The sequence below is a fragment of the Crassostrea angulata genome, unplaced genomic scaffold (assembly GCF_025612915.1).
Source record: "Crassostrea angulata isolate pt1a10 unplaced genomic scaffold, ASM2561291v2 HiC_scaffold_145, whole genome shotgun sequence".
Taxonomy (NCBI): Eukaryota; Metazoa; Mollusca; class Bivalvia; order Ostreida; family Ostreidae; genus Magallana; species Magallana angulata.
The window spans coordinates 62,034-82,093 of record NW_026441700.1 but is presented as its reverse complement, the minus strand read 5'-3'; the positions used below and the strand labels follow the sequence as shown (position 1 = coordinate 82,093).

Sequence of the window (20,060 nt, the reverse complement as noted above, 5' to 3'; positions counted from 1 at the left end):
GTAATGTTTTACATTAAATGGTTGGCAAACACGCTAAGATATATTTTTGCAAATCATTTGATAACTTTCAATCCCATTTTTTTCATTTTTTTTTTCCAAAAAGAACCAGTATTTTGCTTGATTCAAGTGTTTTTGTATTAAAAAAGAAACTAGTAAGATTCCACAAGATGATTATATCTGCTATGATAAAAGAGATCGTTAATAAAAATTCGATGCTTTTGTAAATGCGCTTTATAGGCTTAGCATTCTCAAACTTTATACAGTGAAGAAAAACAGTGGTGTAAACATTTAAATCAACTTTAAGTAGGGGTACTATTGCAATGTATAGGTTTTCAAAAAAGCATTTAAAAATATTTTTAAAATAGAACGGAACAGTGATAAATAAATACATTACTCTTTTTTCATATCTTGCATTCCTAATTAAGCAGAAATAAACGACACAAGACTAGACAATTGTAACGTTTCTGAGTTTGTTATCACCATGTACATGTTATGGTAAATTATATGTTGCGATTGTTTTCATTTGTTCTAGCTTTGTTGGTAAATTATAATTGTGTAATAGAATGTAACTAAATGTTTATGAAACGTCTTCACTGCAACAGAGAAAAAAAAGACCAAAGTAATAAAATGTTACGTTTTACCTTAGTGTTATTTGTACAGTACCAATCAGACCCAACAGAGCAGAAAGTAAACTCCAATTAATAGAGTGGACCCAGAGAAAACCCCAAGTAAACACAAAAAGTGAATCCCGGCTTTAGTCGAGGTTTAATTTGGTGATAGGCTGGGTCTGATCGGTACTGCAGGTTAACATTAGTTAGGACTATTAATTGACGAGTTACCCTTTTAATGATTACAAAGTGGAGGATAACTGTTTATATTTCTGTTTTATCAAATGGAATAGAAGTGAAAAATACGGCGAGTGCTCGGCTAGTTCCCGAGTTATCGCCGATAAAAAAAAGTGTCCAATTCGGTACAAACATTGTGATTTTATCGTATTGGGCTTCGGCTGATCTGTTTTAGCAATAAAGTGTATTAAACAGCCCATTTTCTAAACCACTGATTCAATTAGAATATATTTAAATTTTGCTATGTTGCGCGTAACAATAGCCACATGCGTTGTTCAAAGAAACGCGTCGCTCCATAAACGTCAACGTACTAACTAAGTCAAACAATCAGTACATGTTAATATCATTATACACGTTAAGTGAGTTCATCCACAACCATCATATTTCATATCTAATAAATTGCACGTTTGATCATTAAAATTTTACTGTGATTTTAAGGGATTGATTCTCTTTTGACATTTAGGAGCTGACTGGAGCTTGTTCGAACTCAACGTGTGAAATCAACCAGACATGTAAACACAAGAGATATTCCGAGGATGCATTCTTTGAATGTGTTTTTTCAGGTAAAACCATCCGGTAACTTGCTTAAATGCAAATAAATACTATTAAAAATCTATATAATTCATCTACCTAATTAGATTTTCTTATGCATATTGACAAAAACTCAAGTGTCAAAGAAGGCTATTTTTTCAACATAAGAACTCGTCTAAACGAAAGCCCGTTTGTCGACACGTATTATATTTAATTTTAAACAATATACTATAATACCTCCAGGAATTAAAATTGTTAGACTTAAATATTATTAAACTGTCAGTTGAAGAAAATAGCATAATAAACTAGAGAAATTGACAACATTGTCGTACCTTTTTTTTTTAAAGTAAATTTTATCCTCTTATCCTAGGTATTGATCATATTAATTTTAGTGTAAAATTTCATTGTTTATTATGTGCCTTTATTCATAAAATTGATTTTCAACACGCCTCGTGTTCTGACGGATACTCCCAGTCTGGTTCAGGTGAATATGCTAATATGATATGTGAGGAGGTAAATTATTCATGCTTTAGTATTGAAAAACAGATGGTGTTTTAAATGCATGTAAAATAAAACCAATATTTCCAATAATGCAACAAGTAAAATGAAACCGGTTTATTAATATTTTTCGATATCACGAGTACTGAGCCACGCTCACGGCACCAGCAATGCTAACAGTTTAGAACAACGCATTGAAAGTGTTATTATGCATGATGTTTGAAAATAGTTATATTTAGCAAAAAAATTGATTGACAATTGAAATGTTCCTATGAACATAAAATAAAACACGTACAACTGTGCAAACAACATAACCCACTAAAGCGGGTATAGCAATTTTAAAGGGCTAATTGTTGTTAATGAGAGACATAAACCATTGAAAAAGCAATGCCTTCATACATGTATCTATCAAATATTTCAGTATTTTTTTCCTGTACTTTTTACAATGTTTTTTCTTGGAAATGGAATGGAATGGAAATGCGTTCATCCATGCTAGAATCTGCCATGTTTTTACAACCGTTAGCTCAAAAACATACTTCTCAGCAAGGACTTAGGGATGTTGACATATTTTGAACACCGATTAATGGAATCCCTTCGCATTGATCTTGTGATAGACAATTGACCCAGTCAATTGGGTTTTTTATGCCATAAAACGTATATTTTTCTTCTCAGTGACCTGTGAGATCTGTCACTTGTGCCCTGGCTTTAAGGATGACGTGGTCTTCCTCGTATGCCTTCTTATCTTATATCTCTGACCAAGGTTTTCAAAATTGCCTTTAACTTCATTTCCGTTGTATCATTGAATGATTTTTAGTAAACCATCTTCAATAAAGATTGTTTACAGTCAAATAATCATGTACCTGAAGTGGACTACAACAACTGTTAGCTTAAAGTTGTCTTTGAACATTAACTGAATTGTTACGTCGTTCCTACATACAATATTCATATATATTAAATAAAGTACAACTACATTAACTTGTACACATACCCTGACCCTACAGGACTATTCCAGTATTCGACACTACCATATGGAGCAAGTTCTGCCAGTCGGTAATGGATCAGGTGCTGAGAGAAAGTGACTTGCGACTGTAGAAGAGGTAAAAGTAAACTTAAATACGGAATTATTACTAACAATTGTAAAGAAACTGGACAAGATATCAACTGCAAACCTTGAGGAAAAGGAAGAGATGTTCAAGTACTTGATATTACCCCCCCCCCCCCCCCACATCAAAAGATGAGCTTATGCAAGCTGATGAATATGCATGCATATCACCAATATATCAGAGATTGTAAAATTGATAACATATTTACAAACAAAAATACAGCTTTTGACATAAACAATGGTGATTGAATTAAACAATTATTTGAAAATAAGATTTAGGAATTGACTCCCTATTACCTGCGCCTGCATCTTTTAATTAATAGCTGTAATTCTTTTATACTAAGGTAAAATCAATAAGCACTATAAGAAGCGAAAATATGAAGTCGTCAGTCAGACAGCTTCTCATTAACATTATAACAATCAACCTGGCCGAGGAGATCAATTGGTAAGGAAAGGAGCAAAACTAGCCTTCTCCAGGTTTAACTGAAATATTGCCTTGAAAGGTAAAAAAAGCAAAAAACCGATTACTTGTGTTATTTTTGTTCATATAATAAATTGTTTAATATATATATTGTAGATTATGGACACAAGCTTTTCGCTTTCGGAGTCAGAAGACGCCCTCCGCGATTGGTTCATAAACCCATGTTGAACATGCCTGTCACCGCCACAGAAGCAAATGGGATAAAGATTTCCCTTTATAAGACTTATAATATTGCATTACATTATTATACGCAAAATTTTTTGCATCCTCAGGTCGGAGAGGCGGCAACTACGTCTTACGGGACCCAGCGGAGAGCTCCATCTCTTCTGAGTGTACTAACTTCCGGGGAGACAAAACCATCAATTTCACCCTTAGAAATGATGTGCTAAACACCATAAGATGCATTGTCCCGACGAAATGTCTTAATCTATGATAGATATAGGAAAACTACTGCAATATCTTTTAATATACAAATACTTAGTATAACCATTTTTAAAACCATTCAGAAAATTTGTTATAAAATTGGATCAAGCAGCTTTAAACTGTTTTTTAAGTTTTAAAGGGAACTAATTTTCCGGGTAGCTGCATGCTTTTCTTGAAAGTCATTTCGTTCCACTTCCAATAAAATAATTGTTAAATTCTTCGTTTTTTGGTCTTTCCACAACCTCTTCTTTACTTAATGTGGTTTTTTTTAAATTATTTTTCACCAGCTCTCTGATTATATATATATATATATATATATATATATATATATATATATATATATATATATATATATATATATATATATATATATATATAGTCACATTCAGGAATACACTAATTTAAATCTACACCATCCTGTTCAAAAACTAATTTCCGCCAAATATCGTACAGGCCAAATATAATACGTTTACAGTAATTGTAAAGTTCTGTGTACAAAATGATTTTTATTGCTATTCCTCTGAAACCAGAAAAGTTTTCAGATATCAATTTATATTTACATTTAACTTTTTAGCTCTTTTTTTACAGTTATAATGGAAGATATCAAGAAGTCACTTAATTACTTAGAAACAATTGAGCTTCAGATACTTGAGGGGCTTCACAAACCAAGGCAATAAAAATGAAGGGGAACATGATATAAAAAGTTAATAGAAAATGCAAGGCAAACTGTAAATCAATGCAAATTAAATTAGAATCTGTACAAAAATTGATGAACGTTTTGAAAGTTGAGAATGAAAAATTGAGGGAGAAAAATCAACATGTGAAGTCTGAAAAAAATTATCTAGAAGAAGAATTACTAACACTGAAAGAGGAAAAACAAAAATAGAAGTTGTCTTTAACAAGTCCCAGACTATTATGACATCTTTCTTTTCAAATTGTTTGGAGGATGAAAGCTTTGCCAAAGATCTATGTAATCACAGTGCAGATGAATCTGATGCTTGTGAGGCAAACGGCGGCAAAGATATTTCTCAAACCCCATCAAAGAAAGTCGGTAGAGAATTAAAATAAGCTAAATTCAGTTCAATGCACCTGTGACATAAGCCTACCGCAGTATATTTTCTTTTTCTTTTATAAAAAAAAATTCAAAAAACTTTTTCTAAGAGAATAAATTTATAACAAAGCTATTTTTTCTATATTAATACGTAGAATATATTTTAAACTTTTGAAAATATACATTTGAATGTTGTTCATATTTGATATGTTCACTCACGTGTCTCAAAAGAGCTGGAGTGAGCATTTAAATAACCTTAATATAGAATTTCAATATTTTTTTGCTTACAAATTAATTAAGGTAAAGGTCCATACCCCACTAGATAAATAAAATGCGTACAGAATGTTTTTGTATTTTTCAAACGTGTATCTGAGGATATGTTCTTATCAAATTTTAACCTGTTGGCTGGTCCATCGGTATTATAAAAGCTAGTGCTGTTGCTAAAAATAGAACCGATTCGGGGAAAATGGCGCTTTTCTCATACATAAAGAATGTAAGCCTAAGCCTGAAATCTGACTTTCACAAAATCATTTTTTGACTTGTATCCTATGTAAAATAAAGAAATTATTAATTCAAAACAAAATTGTTTATGTTACACTTGCTTATTTATCCAAAAATAGGTAAATCTGCATACAAATTGGATAAAATGAATAAATTTTCAAAGATAATTTAAGCTCTTATAATTTTAATTACGTACAGAATTCTTTAAAATTTTGATATTATTTACACCTTAATACCCTTAATCAATTGGCAATAAAATTATCCAAGGGACCGGCCTTTTCAGGATCACAATTGGTATATTTTTGGTAAAATCATTAAAATATATTTTTTGCAAAAAAGATCCGTAAAATTAAAACTGTGCATATGTTTATTATTTCATAACTCTAAAAAAATATGTTTTGATTATTGTTAAATAGAAAAGATGATTTAAACAAACTGTTGATTAATCTGTATTATCTAAATCGCAAAATATGGTTTCTTTGGATATCGGCAAGTATTATGGATCGAGATCGGTATCTAGAAATTGCAGTCACATGCGTGGATAATGCTAACTACCCGATATATGCCTTCAAGACAAAACCTCTATTCAAACTTCTTTTTACTGGTTTTAAAGACTCTTCTTATAATGAAATAACTTCTCTTCGGCACATGATTTCAATTCTGAAAAGATTTATTTTGTTCGTGGAAAAAAAAGCTATGATTGTTGCTAAGCGAATAGGTTAAAGATGTCTTAATATAGGTCAAATTATTTCCCCTTGTGTTTTTATCTCCCTTATGCACTGGAATATAGATCTCGGTCAGGATTTCATTTTGGATCTTTATGGACGTTCAGGGATTCATGTTCAAAGAATTGGATTAAATTTAACCTTATAATGGATTAATGTTTATGCAGGACAAAAGAAGGCGGTCTATATTTTCAAAACGAGTACGCAATCGACACAGCCCAGTCATGTTATTTCGCTGATTAATACCCCGGTAGGCATAATTGATTGCAGTTGTCAGGATTTTTTATAAATTTGTTTTGAATCAATTTCTATGTCAGCTTGATTTCTTTGTTTTGAAATACACCTTTTAACGTTAGGTCTCAATTAGATCGGGCACGGATAAGACGTAATAACGCGTGAATTACGTCAGACGTTGTTTTGTGACGTATGGATAATTACCTTAAATGTAACCAGTTATATAATTTGTATATTAAATTACAGTGCTAGCGTGTTTGATTGGTATACGTGTTTAGAGTGAGTGATTATGTACGAGAGTTTAATATCTGTAACGTGGACAATGACAAGACTGGACAATAGGGTCACATGACTAACTCTGCATGCAAACTTCCCCGCCAAAATCTTATACCGGACTGGCACTCTCCGCCTAGCCCTTGAACGGGTCAGAACTGTACATTGTATAGCAATATACTTAAGTCTTAGGATTGTTTGTCCCAGTTTATTCTGTATTAATAAATATTTAACAACGACCCAAGCTTGGCGTTTTTTGACCACTGGCTACAAATGGCGCCCACGTAATTTTCCAACGGACCGGGACAACATCCATTCCATTTTCCTTCAATCCCCGGGGGACGGCTTATCAAGTCCTGAACGAGTAGCAGCTGCATAACAAGGACCGTGGCAGAAGCGGTATCCATAAATACGACACCCTGCATAGACCCAAAGAAGAGGTGATTATGTGTATGTGTTTGTGTAAATTATTATATTATAGATAGTGGAGGAAAAGTGAGAGTTCTCTTTGCGTCAAGTATTTCTGGTGATGGCGGGAACACGCACGGATCTGGAGGCGCGGTAATCTACGTCACTCATCAATTGGTGATTCCATGGCGGGAAGACGCACAGATCTCGAGGCGCGGTAAACCACGTGGCTGATTCCTTCGATACGCGAGGAAATTCGAAAGCGCCGAGGCCTCAGGACCGACAGGAGTCAGGTACTTTCATTCTGAAAATCAGTGTTTGTGTCTGCGATTTGTCTATTATACGTTAACTGTCTTGCCTTGATTGTCTTTCGTTTTTGTTGTCAAAGTCAATCTGTGTACGACTTAACATTCTTATTAGCGGGAATTCCCAGGTTTTTAATTTTAGAACTTCCGGGAACTATAAACAGCTGATCATTTTGTTTGAAGTTTGTTTATTAATCAAACCCTGTTATTATTAACACTATTCTATTTAGAAATTGTTTATTTTTTTGTTAAAGAAAAGGATCTTATTTATCTGTCAATCTATTGATTTATTTTAAAGGTTTAAAATTTTTGTTTACGTATAAAAAAAAATACATAGGCCTATATCTGCAGATCAAGATTTTGTTTTTCTAATTTTTTTATTCATTGTGTTTACCGGGACTTGGTAAACGTTTGATGTGTCTCATTTGAAGTAAACTTAAGTATAGATAAACATTCATTTGCCCTTTAAACTATTCCCCTTGCATGAACTTCTACCAATCACACAAATTCGACAATTTTGACAGACATTTAGCAGTTGAGGTGGAACACAAGTGTTATTTTGTTTGAATGTCTGTGTGTGAGTAAATTATTTCATTGAATATTTCTATTATTGACGTGAAACATGCGCTGCGTTTTAATTAAGTGAATTCACAGTGCTTTAAGATATTAGCAGCATATACACCCTTATAGAGGTGGAGGTATAGGTGATGACGTAATTATTAGGGTCTCCTAGAGGGTATTTTTAGAACAGTGCATTTATAGAGGTCGTTTCTGATTGGTTGTTTTAGAGAGGTTGTATTATAGAGGTGATTTTTCATCACTATTTTTAGTAAAGGTAGCAATATACAGGTCGTGTTCTCATTGGAGTATTGAATATAAAGGTGATGACGTAGTTACTATTGAGGCCGTATAGAGGGGGACTTTTTAGAACAGTAAATTTATAGAGGTCGTGTTTTCATTGGTTGCTTTTAGAAAGAGAGATTGAATAAACAAATTTAGCGAGCATGCGTAAAAAAGTAGGAGGTTTTAGGTTATGACGAAATCAAAAGATGATTCTATGGTTTGAGAGCATGCGCTGTAGTATCGATAACGTAAAATAGATGGTATAAAGCAATACGTGAATTTTATTTAGAAAAAAGAGATGGATTTGGATGACCTATTTTGAGCAAACAGTGAAAATAAGGTATACTTAGCTGTACACAGAGAGAGATATTTTATTTAAAAAATACACGGAAAATGCGGTGATGTAGCATGCGCACTTGAACATTAAATAGGGTGTATATTAAAAAAAGGTTTAGGGTATATTTTAAAGAGTAGTTACAATTTTTTATCATTTTTCAAAATGCCCTTAACACCAAACGAAGCGTCTTCCTCTGCAGTAAACGGACAGGATACTGCTTTTCTAGTCCCTGAGCATGAAGACTGGGATTGGGAAATAGAGATGGATCCCTATCCTACCGGGCGGTTGAGGGAAATCAATAGTCAATTAATATATATGTTCGATCATGATTACGGACAATATATTATTAGCCAACAAGAAGAAGAAGAAAAAAAAGACGAGAAGAAAGAAGAAAAAGAGAAGAGAAGAAGAAAAGAAGGAAGAACAGTAGCTTCTTTTGAAGTATAATTCGAATACAGTAGGTAAAAAGTTTTTTTTTCCACCTAATGTACTTTATAATGAAAGACTTTTCTTGACAACCAACAGTTAGTTTTTTCATATGCTTAATCAGTAAGTTTGTGATAATTAACTGTAGGAAGCAAGAAAAATGACGGGTATTATAATATGTTTCTATAAAAAAACAAAGTAAAATTATGTTCAATTTTTTTCTTAAAATAACATCAGTATTATAAGAATATGCTTTATATATAGGACATACTCGCTATCATTTGTAATAATGTCTAAACAAAATAGTGAATGGTATTGCATAAACGTGATGAACTTATACGTATTTTTTACATGGAATATTTTTAGAAGTGATAAATACAGACATGTATATAAGGCAAAAAAAATTGTTTTATGAGATAAAGGCATTTTTTCAATTCACATCTAGACATCAGTGAAAAGGTAAGTTTTTTTAATCATGATAAACTACTTAATGATGAGAAAAGAGAGGTAACTCTACAAACTATACATGCACTGCGAAAATTTCCGTTAATCCATTAAATACATGATATCCTCAAGTTCTTCTTCAATGTTATCAAATCTCGACTGTAAGTCTGTTAAGCGTCTTTCAATTTCTTCTTTCTCTTCTTTCAACTCTTCTTGTCTTTGAATCATCTTCAATAAACTATTGTCAATGCAAATCTTCATTTCTTCTTGCTCTTCTGATAATTCCTCTTCTTCTTCATTTCTCTCTTCTTCATCTACTTCTTCCTCATCTCTTATCTGCTCTACGTCTTCACAAGAAGTACCCACTTCTTTGGTAGATTTTAAGGGGAGCTTGGGATAACTGTAATTTTATTAAAAGAAGTTTTTTTTTTTTAAAAAAAGAAGGGAGTTACAATGATACATGATTTTATATTTTGTGTTTAAAAATTAGTGAAAATTAAAACAAGGATAAACATTTGGTAGACAAAATGTTTATGCTTTTATTGGAGGAGAATGGTCTAGATTTGTATAAAAAAGTTTTTTTTTCCATTTTTTCTCTACAGTAAATTATTTTTTTTAAATTTGCTTTAAATAAAACACCATACCTGAATGTGAGATGTAGACTGTTATTTTCTGTGAATTGAACCGAAAGACTGCTATTTTCTGTCAAGTTACTTCTAAAAAAAAAATGAAGAAATGAATATTTAAAAATAAATTAAAAGGTTAAATAAAGACAAAATAAATAAAATAAAATCTGCACAGATGTAAAAAAAAACTACTTACATAATAATTACTTTTTGGAGGGTAAAATGAAATTGTTCAGATCTGGTGAAAAAATGAACTTGTCCTATCAGGTCCGTAAGTTTCGGCGGGGGGATAAGGCCCCACGTATGTCATCTTGGCAACACTGGTAAAAAAATGAGGAAAGTATCCCTTTTTCAGGGAGTCGAGCTGAAATGCTTTTAGCAGTTTCCCGAGGGCCATGGGCAGAAAATTGAACGAGTTCAAGACTCTGATGTTCAGTTTACTGACGTTGAACATCTGAATCTTACTGCCTCTGTAGACGGGCAAATGGTCTGCGAAATCAGGTATTGAATGAGAAAGCAGCCGTCATAAGAAAGGTTGTGGAAGAAGACCGTAAACCCCTTGTGCGTGTCACTGAACATTCAGATCCCCAGATCGTGCAAGGTCTCGAAGACTCGTTCGCGTCTCCCACATGTGTTGGTACAGGGAGGTTTAATGTACTTCTTGATCTTCTTATCGATCTTGGAACAAGCGGAGCATCGATTTTCCTCCTTGCATTCCAAACATGCGGTCTGACACACAGCAAAAACGAACGAATGTCTGGCTTGCCCGCAGTGTGATTTCTGACAGTGCTGACAGAGGCGACAACTCGCACAGGAGCGGTCTTGACAGCGGACACAGTCAGGGTCGGGTGAGGGAGCGTACCCAAATTAGCACTGCACGATCTCGTCTCGCTGGGAGGATTCGATGTCGGCAAAGATGTATCGTCGTGGCTCTGGCGGGGAGACCGCGTGAGCTCTGGCGTAACAGAGGTGTTCGGGTTCGATATACTGATGACAGGACTTGCACGTGTAATGTCCGCAGCGATGATCTTCTGGCATTCTGTCGGAGATGTGAAAGGTCTGCAGACAAACGGGACACTTGTATGCGGTCTGACAAGGAACGAACCCCTTGTCAGTGAGTGTTTTGTGTCTTCGGTAACACGCCTGGGAGCGACAGGTCCGGTGACATTCGGACAGGGTTCTCGACCCTTGCGGCAGTCATACGACTGACACACGCCACAGTAATTCACGCAGTGGTGACGGTAAGGTTTCTTAAATGGCACGAGACAGTGCTGACAAAAGTAAGAACTGGTGGAAAATCCAGTGATGTTAGGAATGGCGTGAAAGTGTTCCTTGTCGTTTATGTCTTCGTGGTACAGAAAAACTTTCTTGCGTTCTTGATTGTGGTGGGCGCTGATGTACGAAAACTTATCCCCCATACTTGCACTGATGACATATAAGTTTATATTCAGGAATTCTTCCAGGCGAGGGATGCAGGCATAATTCAAGGGTTCGTCCGCGACAATCCCTAGGGCCTCGCAGACTCGAATCGTCAAGAGGTCTTGTGCCCGCTGATGATTGGCGCGTAGATCGTTATAATACCAGATTGGACACACCCCAAAATGAATGAGCATTTCTCCGGCAGTGAATGTTGGCTGTCGCATCTGGCATTTGCGGAACTCATCTGGATGAAGCTTACAGGCGCCGGCGAGGGCAACAAGAGTAGTCCGAACAAGACAGATGTTGTCGTCGTTGTAGATCGCCACAATCGAACGCTTTTTGGCAATCTTAAGAGCCAAAGTCGACATCTTGCGCCCTTTGCCCCCTCGGATAGCTCCTACATCGACCCGACATGAGGAATCAAAAGCCACATCCTCATTACTATTAAGAACGTGGGTCAAGGTTTCCAGCAAGGTGTCCGTATTCATGTTTTTCATTGGACGGAAGGGAACGAACACTGGTAGGTCAAGTCCTTCGTTGTGAATGGCCACACGGACAATATCTCCAGGACGAAGGTCTCTTTTGACTCGATCTATCATTTTCTGGAAGGCTTCCCTGAGAAGGTCGAACACCTCGTTCATTTTGTTCTGCTCACCAAAGAGGCGGTCGTTGAAAGTCAGTTCGTATGAGACTTCTTTGACCCCCATTGTCTTGAGAGCCTTTTCCTTAAGCAGACGGATGTTGAAATCGTCCCTCTCGCCTCCATTTTGCACTGTCGAGTCCCGAGCGAAGGAAGGTCCTGGTAACTCTGTCAAGTCGAAGGTGTCCAAGTTTTCTAGAAGTGATTGATCTCCATGAAACGAGGACTCCGCGATGTCATGAAAGTGGACCGCATCTAGCAAGTCATCACCTTCGGCAAGAGTCACCTCGCTCCAGTCCATGTCTTCCAGATCTGTGAACAGGTCTTGTTCCTGGACATCTGATCTAAAAAAAAAAACAAACATACATAACATTTCTATTGATTATCTATAAAACTAAATCAGCTGTATAATGAATATTTAGATAAAATATCTAGGATGTAAAAAAAAAATTGATAAGTTGAACTGAAAATTAGCCTGTCCCTGAACTAAGTGTACATAAAAATTAGTCTGTCACTGAACTAAACATTTATTTTTTCCCCTCCCATTTCATTTTAGAAAAATTTTAATTCTTGTTTTATCTTTAATATGAATTACTTGGTATTATATTTTGGTAGGAAGTTTTATTTATTTAATAATTTTCTTTTTTTGATTATGTGTTTACTATTTTCAATGACAAAAAATACGTGTATTTTTTGCATATTTTCATTTTTTTAAAAATAAATTTCAATTTAGGAATTGAAGACCTAATCGATACAACGCAACAAGTACTGTTCTAGTTTGTAAAAGACCTTGTCGTTACAGTGCAAAAAGCACTACTCTAGTCTATTTGGAAAGTCCTAGTCGTTACAGTGCAAAAACCACTGCTTTAGTTCTTTTTAAAAGTCCTAGTCGTTACAGTTCAACAAGCACTGCTCTAGATTTTATTTCATAAAGAACTCGCGTTGTAGTGCAACACAGTGTTACCGATTCTTTGAAAGACATGATAATGCAGTCAATCTTAAGAAATGTTTCGATTACAAATTTTGCATAAAAAGAAAACGAAATTCTCCGGAGAGGGTAAAAAACTACAAACAAAGAATACAAAATGTAAACAATCTCAATATGAAACAGACACAAAAAATATGACAAGAGTGGGTTTCCATGGTTTTAAATTTTAACACATCTCAAAGAACAGCTTATTCCATCGGAATCATTTCCATGAGTTAATAAACAGACATTAAAATAGTGTATCCCTAGCATGTTTGCAGATACAATAATCAATCAATTGCTGCGAACAAAATGAACGACCAAAACAAAGACAGGCAAAACCGCGCCCAATTCTCATCGACTCAATATGACAGTCAAAAAATCATATATGACTAGAAAACGAGTGTTATGCATTGGCCACACATCGTAATAATGAGAAGACACAAGACACACTACATAGGTGGCTTTAAAGACGATAAAATAAGCAGGGATCTGGAACCCACGAGGTTGGCACTGATGTCATCGATCACATCCGGAATACAGTCAATAGATGTAAAGTGAAAACCAACAAATCCGGAAAGAATAGTTTCGGGACACTACACATTTTTATATATTTATTTGTTTACTGTTATATATTGAATTATTACAAAGAAAAGGAAAGCCAATATGTCTAATCGTCATGTGTATCGAATCCTACGCATTACCTTTCGTTGACCAGTACACTCCTTAAAGTGTTCAATATCAAATCTCTTAATCTCTCTATCTCTCTCTCTCTCTCTCTCTCTCTCTCTCTCTCTCTCTCTCTCAGGTAAACAGTAATGATGTTTGTAAGATCTTGAACATTACAAATGGGTATCGACCTGTGTCGTGATCTTAAATAGACTAAACGTTTTTATTCATTATTTTATATATTCATTTATTTATTGAGATATGATGAATTATTACAAAGAGAAGGAAAGACAAAGTGTCTAATCGTCATGTGTATCGAATCCTACGCATTACCTCCCGCTGACCAGAACATTTCTTTAATTGGTGTCTCTCTCTCTCTCTCTCTCTCTCTCTCTCTCTCTCTCTCTCTCTCTCTCTCTCTCTTAATAATTACTACGGTATATGTAGTTTTTCGTAATCCTATTTAATATTTTTCATTAATTATTTATTCATTTGGCGATATAACTGATCATTTCAAAGGAAAGAAAATACGGCCTATGTTTTGTGTCCAAAGTTCGATTGTCTCCCTTTAACCAGTGATTTTACCAGAGGAAAAAGGGGGGGGGGGGGCAATTATTTCATTTAAATTGATCTAACAATACCTATACATATTTAATTTGCGTGTCTGTTGCATTACTAAATTTTAAAAAATATGTATTATATACGTTCCTACCTTTGTGGTAAGTATTCCTTCTCATGAGTTTTTTCGTGATGATACATGGTTTGATAATCCGAGAAAATCAAGTGACAATATCCACATTGAAACATTTTGAATTTTCTACGGTAATAACGTCTTTACTAGTCAAAGTTTAAGCTCGATATGATATGTACCGGTAACACAATGATTTTTTAAACTCATTATTCTTGATTTTTCAATAATGATTGGTGAAAGGCGATCATGTGTAAAAAAACATTGGCTCTACATTTTTTTTCCAAAACCATACATAATCTACTCATGTGTATTAAACATCGTCATTGTATTTTTCCACGTCACAAATTCACTCAAGAAATTATTGAGGCAATTACATAGAATATCGTTTATGAATAACAATAGGGGATCTGGAATACCCGAAGACGCCAATGGAAACTCCCCTTCCCCCCCCCCCCCCCCCCCAGTCTTTAACTAATAATTTAAAAACTCAATTAATGTTTGTTTAAATAGAAACAAGTTTAAAAAAAAATTAAAGTTGTAAATATTTGATAGAGTTATTGTTTGTGGAAACAACAACGAGATAAATCAATCATTATATTTGATGAGAAAAAAAATCAGAAGTACCCAAGGGCGTCATCGGAGATACCGGACACAATGATAAACGGTTTTTGTACACATTGTCTTCTGTACATTTTCGTCCAAGAGATAGTTATATCGAAAAAATGATTTTTTTCCTAAACGCAAACTTAAATGTTACTTTCTTGAATATATTGAAAACTTTTTTTTCCCAATGTGCTTGGAAATATGAGTCATCACCCCAAAGCAGAATTTATTTTATTAATCAATCCATTGCCTAGTCTCCAGATTTCTGGAACTATAGATACCAGTTTTTTTTTTCTTTCAAGCAATTCAATTGCAATATACACAACTAACAATGCAAACACTTTTAAAAAATATTTATTAATTTTAAAACATGTCCATTTGCTCCTCCTGTCTGGGGGGAAGGGGGCCTCTGTTAATCTGAAATTAAATCAAACAAAATATTGCTAAATTCAAAGGAAAAAGAATACATTTGATTTATTTGGGTTTTTTTTCATTTATGTATTTGAAATATTTGTTTGTTTATTTAAGTTAAGAAATTTATTCAAACAAAACACTGATAAAGTCATGACCACAAAAAAATACATTTTTTTTTTGAAGTTATATTTAATTTTTTTGTTTGTTAATTTTATCTAAAAAATTTAATCAAAGAGAATACTGTTAAATTCATGACAAAATTTTTTTTCATTTAATTTTTTTTTAATTACATTCAAAATATTCATTTGTAAAGTTAATTTCAGTGCATTCATTTTATTTTCAATCATCAACATAGACTTACTTTTCCAATTATTTCTCGGGCTCCTCGGGCTCCTCTTGCTCCATCGCCGCGGTGGAGGTGCTGGCCGAGGCCGTGTTTGTATTTCCCTCAAGAGATCTGAAATTTATTGTACACAAACCTCATCATTAAGTTAGAGAAATTTTTATCTAATTCATTAACATTTATATATATATATATATATATATATATATATATATATATATATATATATATATATATATATATATATATATATATATATATTTGTGACAATAATATTCCCATTATATCTATCTTATTTTCAACCTTAAATATAGACTAACCCAAATACAGTGTCATTCCTATGTAAAAAAAAAAATTAATATAAACCAAATAAAAAATAATTAAATATAGAATTAATAAATAAATGAAAGAAGAAAAGAATAAAAATAGACTATCTAATGAAATAATGAATAAATATTTGTTAACAAATAACTGTATTTCATAGTTCTTAATTTACATACACGTAAAAATTTATCTTTAATTTTCTCTTTCTTTTTTTTTTTATGAAATCGTTATTATAAAAAAAATAATAACTCACAGCAGTTGTCTCTCGAAACTAAAATTAAATGATTAAAACACAGTGTAAAGAAAATGTGAAAAATTGGTTAGATAATGTTATACATAAAAGCATGAATAAATAACGTAAACATCCAAAACCATGACAATTAAAAATGACATAAATATCATACAGTTAGTATTTGATATAACAGATATTCTATGGTGATCAAAAAAGACATACATACCTACTGTTCAGAAGGCAGTAACTCTCCGTGGTTGAACTACGGGAAAAAGGAGATAAATTTGAAACTAAAAAAATCTATATATATTTAAATTTAAACTAAATGAAACATGTAAATTTGTTACGTAACTTACTCATCACTCATTGAGATGATTTCGATCTTTTTCCTGTTAAGGTATCCGATGTACAATTGAGCCTGAGAGCTCGGGATTTTACGGGATGAGCTCGGTAGATTACGGAGCTTGAAATAAATTTTCAAAAAGTCGCACTATTTTTGATGTAACATAATAAACAATAAAGAATAAACAATTGATGCATGAAGTCAAGCAATATTTTTTTTTCTTAATTTTAAAACGAGTTATTTTAACTTTTCCCCCTTACGCTGACTGTGACGTTGTAGCAGCCTTACGTCATTTGCCGTTGTATAACGTTATTTTTTCCCGCGGCGCTCTTGCAATAACGTGAAGAAAAAAAACCTAATTTATAGAGTAAAGTTTGCAGTGCACAAGTCACGTATTTCGTCGAAAAATACTTAGAAGGTCGTTTTTAATCATTGATTTTGTAGATATTGTAACTGTGCATAACTTGAATTGGGGTAATCTTGTAATTGTATGGCCCTATTCAATTTGTTTAATTTTTGTATACCTAATTTCATTATACATACAGAGTGTTTCGGACCTAACATTGTATAACGGCGTATTTGCTACTAACTATTTTAATAAGTACCATGCATACGGATTTCCTGGTTGAAATGCTTGTACACGTTAATTGTAATTATTGTGTTTAAACATATCCTTGTTATTTTCCGTAAATCAAGTTAACAAGAATAATGAAGTCAAATAATGAAATCTCTAATCACTGATTATATTTCTTCTCTCGCATTTCATATTACATGTGTATGCATGAACGGTACATTTTTCACTCTTTTTCAAATAGCTGGAATCTATATCATTAGATACTGATTCCGACTGCTTTAAGGTCAATTCGTTTCATTTAGCTGTTTACATAAAAGTGGCGCGTCAAAAAAAAAAATGAATCACTTGTAGCTAACTTTTTAAATTAAATCGTGTTATTTTTTTTTCTATTATCAATTACTCACGGACATGGCAGGTCGTCCAAGTCGCTAATCGCTTGCGCGAGATTTCTCATTACTTGACGCACTTCCCCGCAAGTACAGCGACTTAAATTTTTACTTAAGAGAAATAAATAATTTTATCGTTATTTTTCTTGTGCGGAATTTTATTTCTGAAATAAAAAAAATGAAGCAAAAATCATAGGTAAAAAAAAATACTTACATTGTCATGTTTTAATCCTTGTGAATATATTCCAAATTCAATTTTATTGAGCGGTTTCTTCGGTTTTAATACAGCTTTGAAAACTCACGTGCTCATTATAATTTTAAAGAAATTTAGAAAAATATTTTAATATTTTTGTTCATTTATTTCTTGGTAATTATACTTGGTACTCCTGCTGTCAAATTTCGTCGGAATTTGATATATATTATCACTATCTTAAAACTTCATCGTGAGAAAGAGATGACAGAGATCGTTAGGTGCGTGTCTCCTTAGAAATTGTCCAAATTACTTTTTGAAAAATGATATGTTTGCAAACATAAAACCGTCAAACACGGCCACTAGAATTAATCACGCGTGACATTAATTCCCTTACGCACCCTCCCAGGTTTGGCCTACAATTATTAACAGGGAATTTCAAACCAAATCAATTGTCGTTAAAATTAAAACAATTCATAAAACTTACAATTATCGAAAAAGCGACTTTTTGTGTAATCAGTATCCTCGTCAGGTACTGAATGACCAAATAAGCAAATTTTGATAGACACAAATGTATGTCATAATGCTCAGACGATATACACAATACAGTGATTGTCTGTATACAGAGTCCAATAAAAGTTGGTTATCATCACTTTTTATTTGTTCGGGATCACCCTTACCAGCACTGTTAACGGGTGTTAATGACTGATCAAAATATCACGTGAAAGGGTACACTTTAATTTCATGATTAAAAGTTCAGAATTAGTGCATTTCAGTTATTCAATAACACTGCAACATAAAAGATCAGATTTTTTTATCTCCTTAAAATGCATTTTGTGATTCTTTTCTCTGTCTGTATACTATTTGGAGGGACATCGGGATGTGATACGTGTAAAATTCATTTTGGCAATTTTGCAACGTGCACGGGTGAGGATGTTTGTCCCCTTTATGCATCATACGTAGAGGTAGGATGTTTCATTCGAAATATAACTACCTTAGTCCCGATCGTACAATTAAGAATTCGGGGTAATCGCGGATCTATTGTACAGTATGTTCATTTATGCAAAGAGACCCAGATCCAAGACATAGTCACGCTGGACTCGACGGAGAAAAACCACAGGTGCAAAGGTAATTATTTTTTTTAATTTCCTTTACACGGGTCTCTGCGCTCACACTTCTAAGGTGAGACCGATCATAAGAAAACACCGATCGTGAGAAAACTCCGCCCCCTGTCACTTTTATCCAATGAATAAGTACAATTATTTGCCGATCGCATCACCTTTTGTCATTCGCAATGGCTTGCAGATTTGTCAACGGACGGCCTGTGTGCCCTGGTAATAATCTTTAAATATTTTTTTTTAATCAAAATAATGGAAGCGGAAAATACACATATCTTTAAAGTTATTAGCTATTGTTAATAATGGTTTTTTTTTCTCCCGATAGACGACGCAACCACCGCGACGATGCCGGCAATGTGTAAGTATGTGCATGATTGAAGTTATTGATCTTGTTTTATTTTTTATTTGTTGAATATTTTCTCGGGTGCAGATACACCTAGAAATAGATTTTTGTTTTTTGATATTCAATTTTTAACAGATACTTCCTCTGTTCAACCCTCCTTAAGTCAACATGTCTCAGACCAGTCGACCGTACAACACACCATTTCAACACGTACATACCCTCAAACTGTCACAGCGACCCCATTTACCAACGTTAATTCCACACTTACAATCCATATCAGTACCCCGCATACTTTGACATCAGACATCACTACATCACATCATACACTCACCACAGACAGCAGTACACTGTCTACTCGACCCACCATTCTCCGGCCATACAGTGCACATTACACGCAAACTATCATCATTTCTACTTTAATTACTAACATTTTTAATATATCACATTCCGTCAACATCAATACTGATAGTCACGTAGAACATACTCCGTCGACAGAGGACGTAACGGATACCACCCAGCCAGGTACAACGATCCATCGAAAAAGAGACAGCGACACATACCGTAAAAAAAGTACACAATTTGACAAACTTTACTTCTTGTGGTTGTTGACATTATTTCCTTTTGTATCAGCATGCGTGTGGTTTTATAAAATCAAGCAAAATCAAAAGAAAGCTAGAGAAAACTTAATGCATATGTCTGATGACGTCAGCTTGGAGGCTTATCCGGCGACTAATTTTCATACAGAAATTTA

General features: G+C 33.8%; 1 long non-coding RNA gene and 1 pseudogene across 2 annotated transcripts; both read right to left on the bottom strand.

The window, feature by feature from the left end:
* Positions 1-10,073: 10,073 nt before the first annotated feature.
* Positions 10,074-13,604, bottom strand: LOC128169519 (uncharacterized; annotated as a pseudogene).
* Positions 13,605-15,262: 1,658 nt separating this feature from the next.
* Positions 15,263-18,430, bottom strand: LOC128169522 (uncharacterized). Of its 2 annotated transcripts, none has more exons than XR_008241552.1 (5): positions 18,336-18,430; positions 16,582-16,617; positions 16,377-16,394; positions 15,818-15,913; positions 15,263-15,459 (listed from the first exon to the last, which is right to left on the bottom strand). It is a non-coding gene; the product is annotated as an uncharacterized LOC128169522 (long non-coding RNA). The 2 variants fall into 2 exon arrangements; XR_008241551.1 differs by lacking the exon at positions 18,336-18,430 and adding an exon at positions 16,712-17,485.
* Between the last annotated feature and the right edge of the window lie 1,630 nt (positions 18,431-20,060).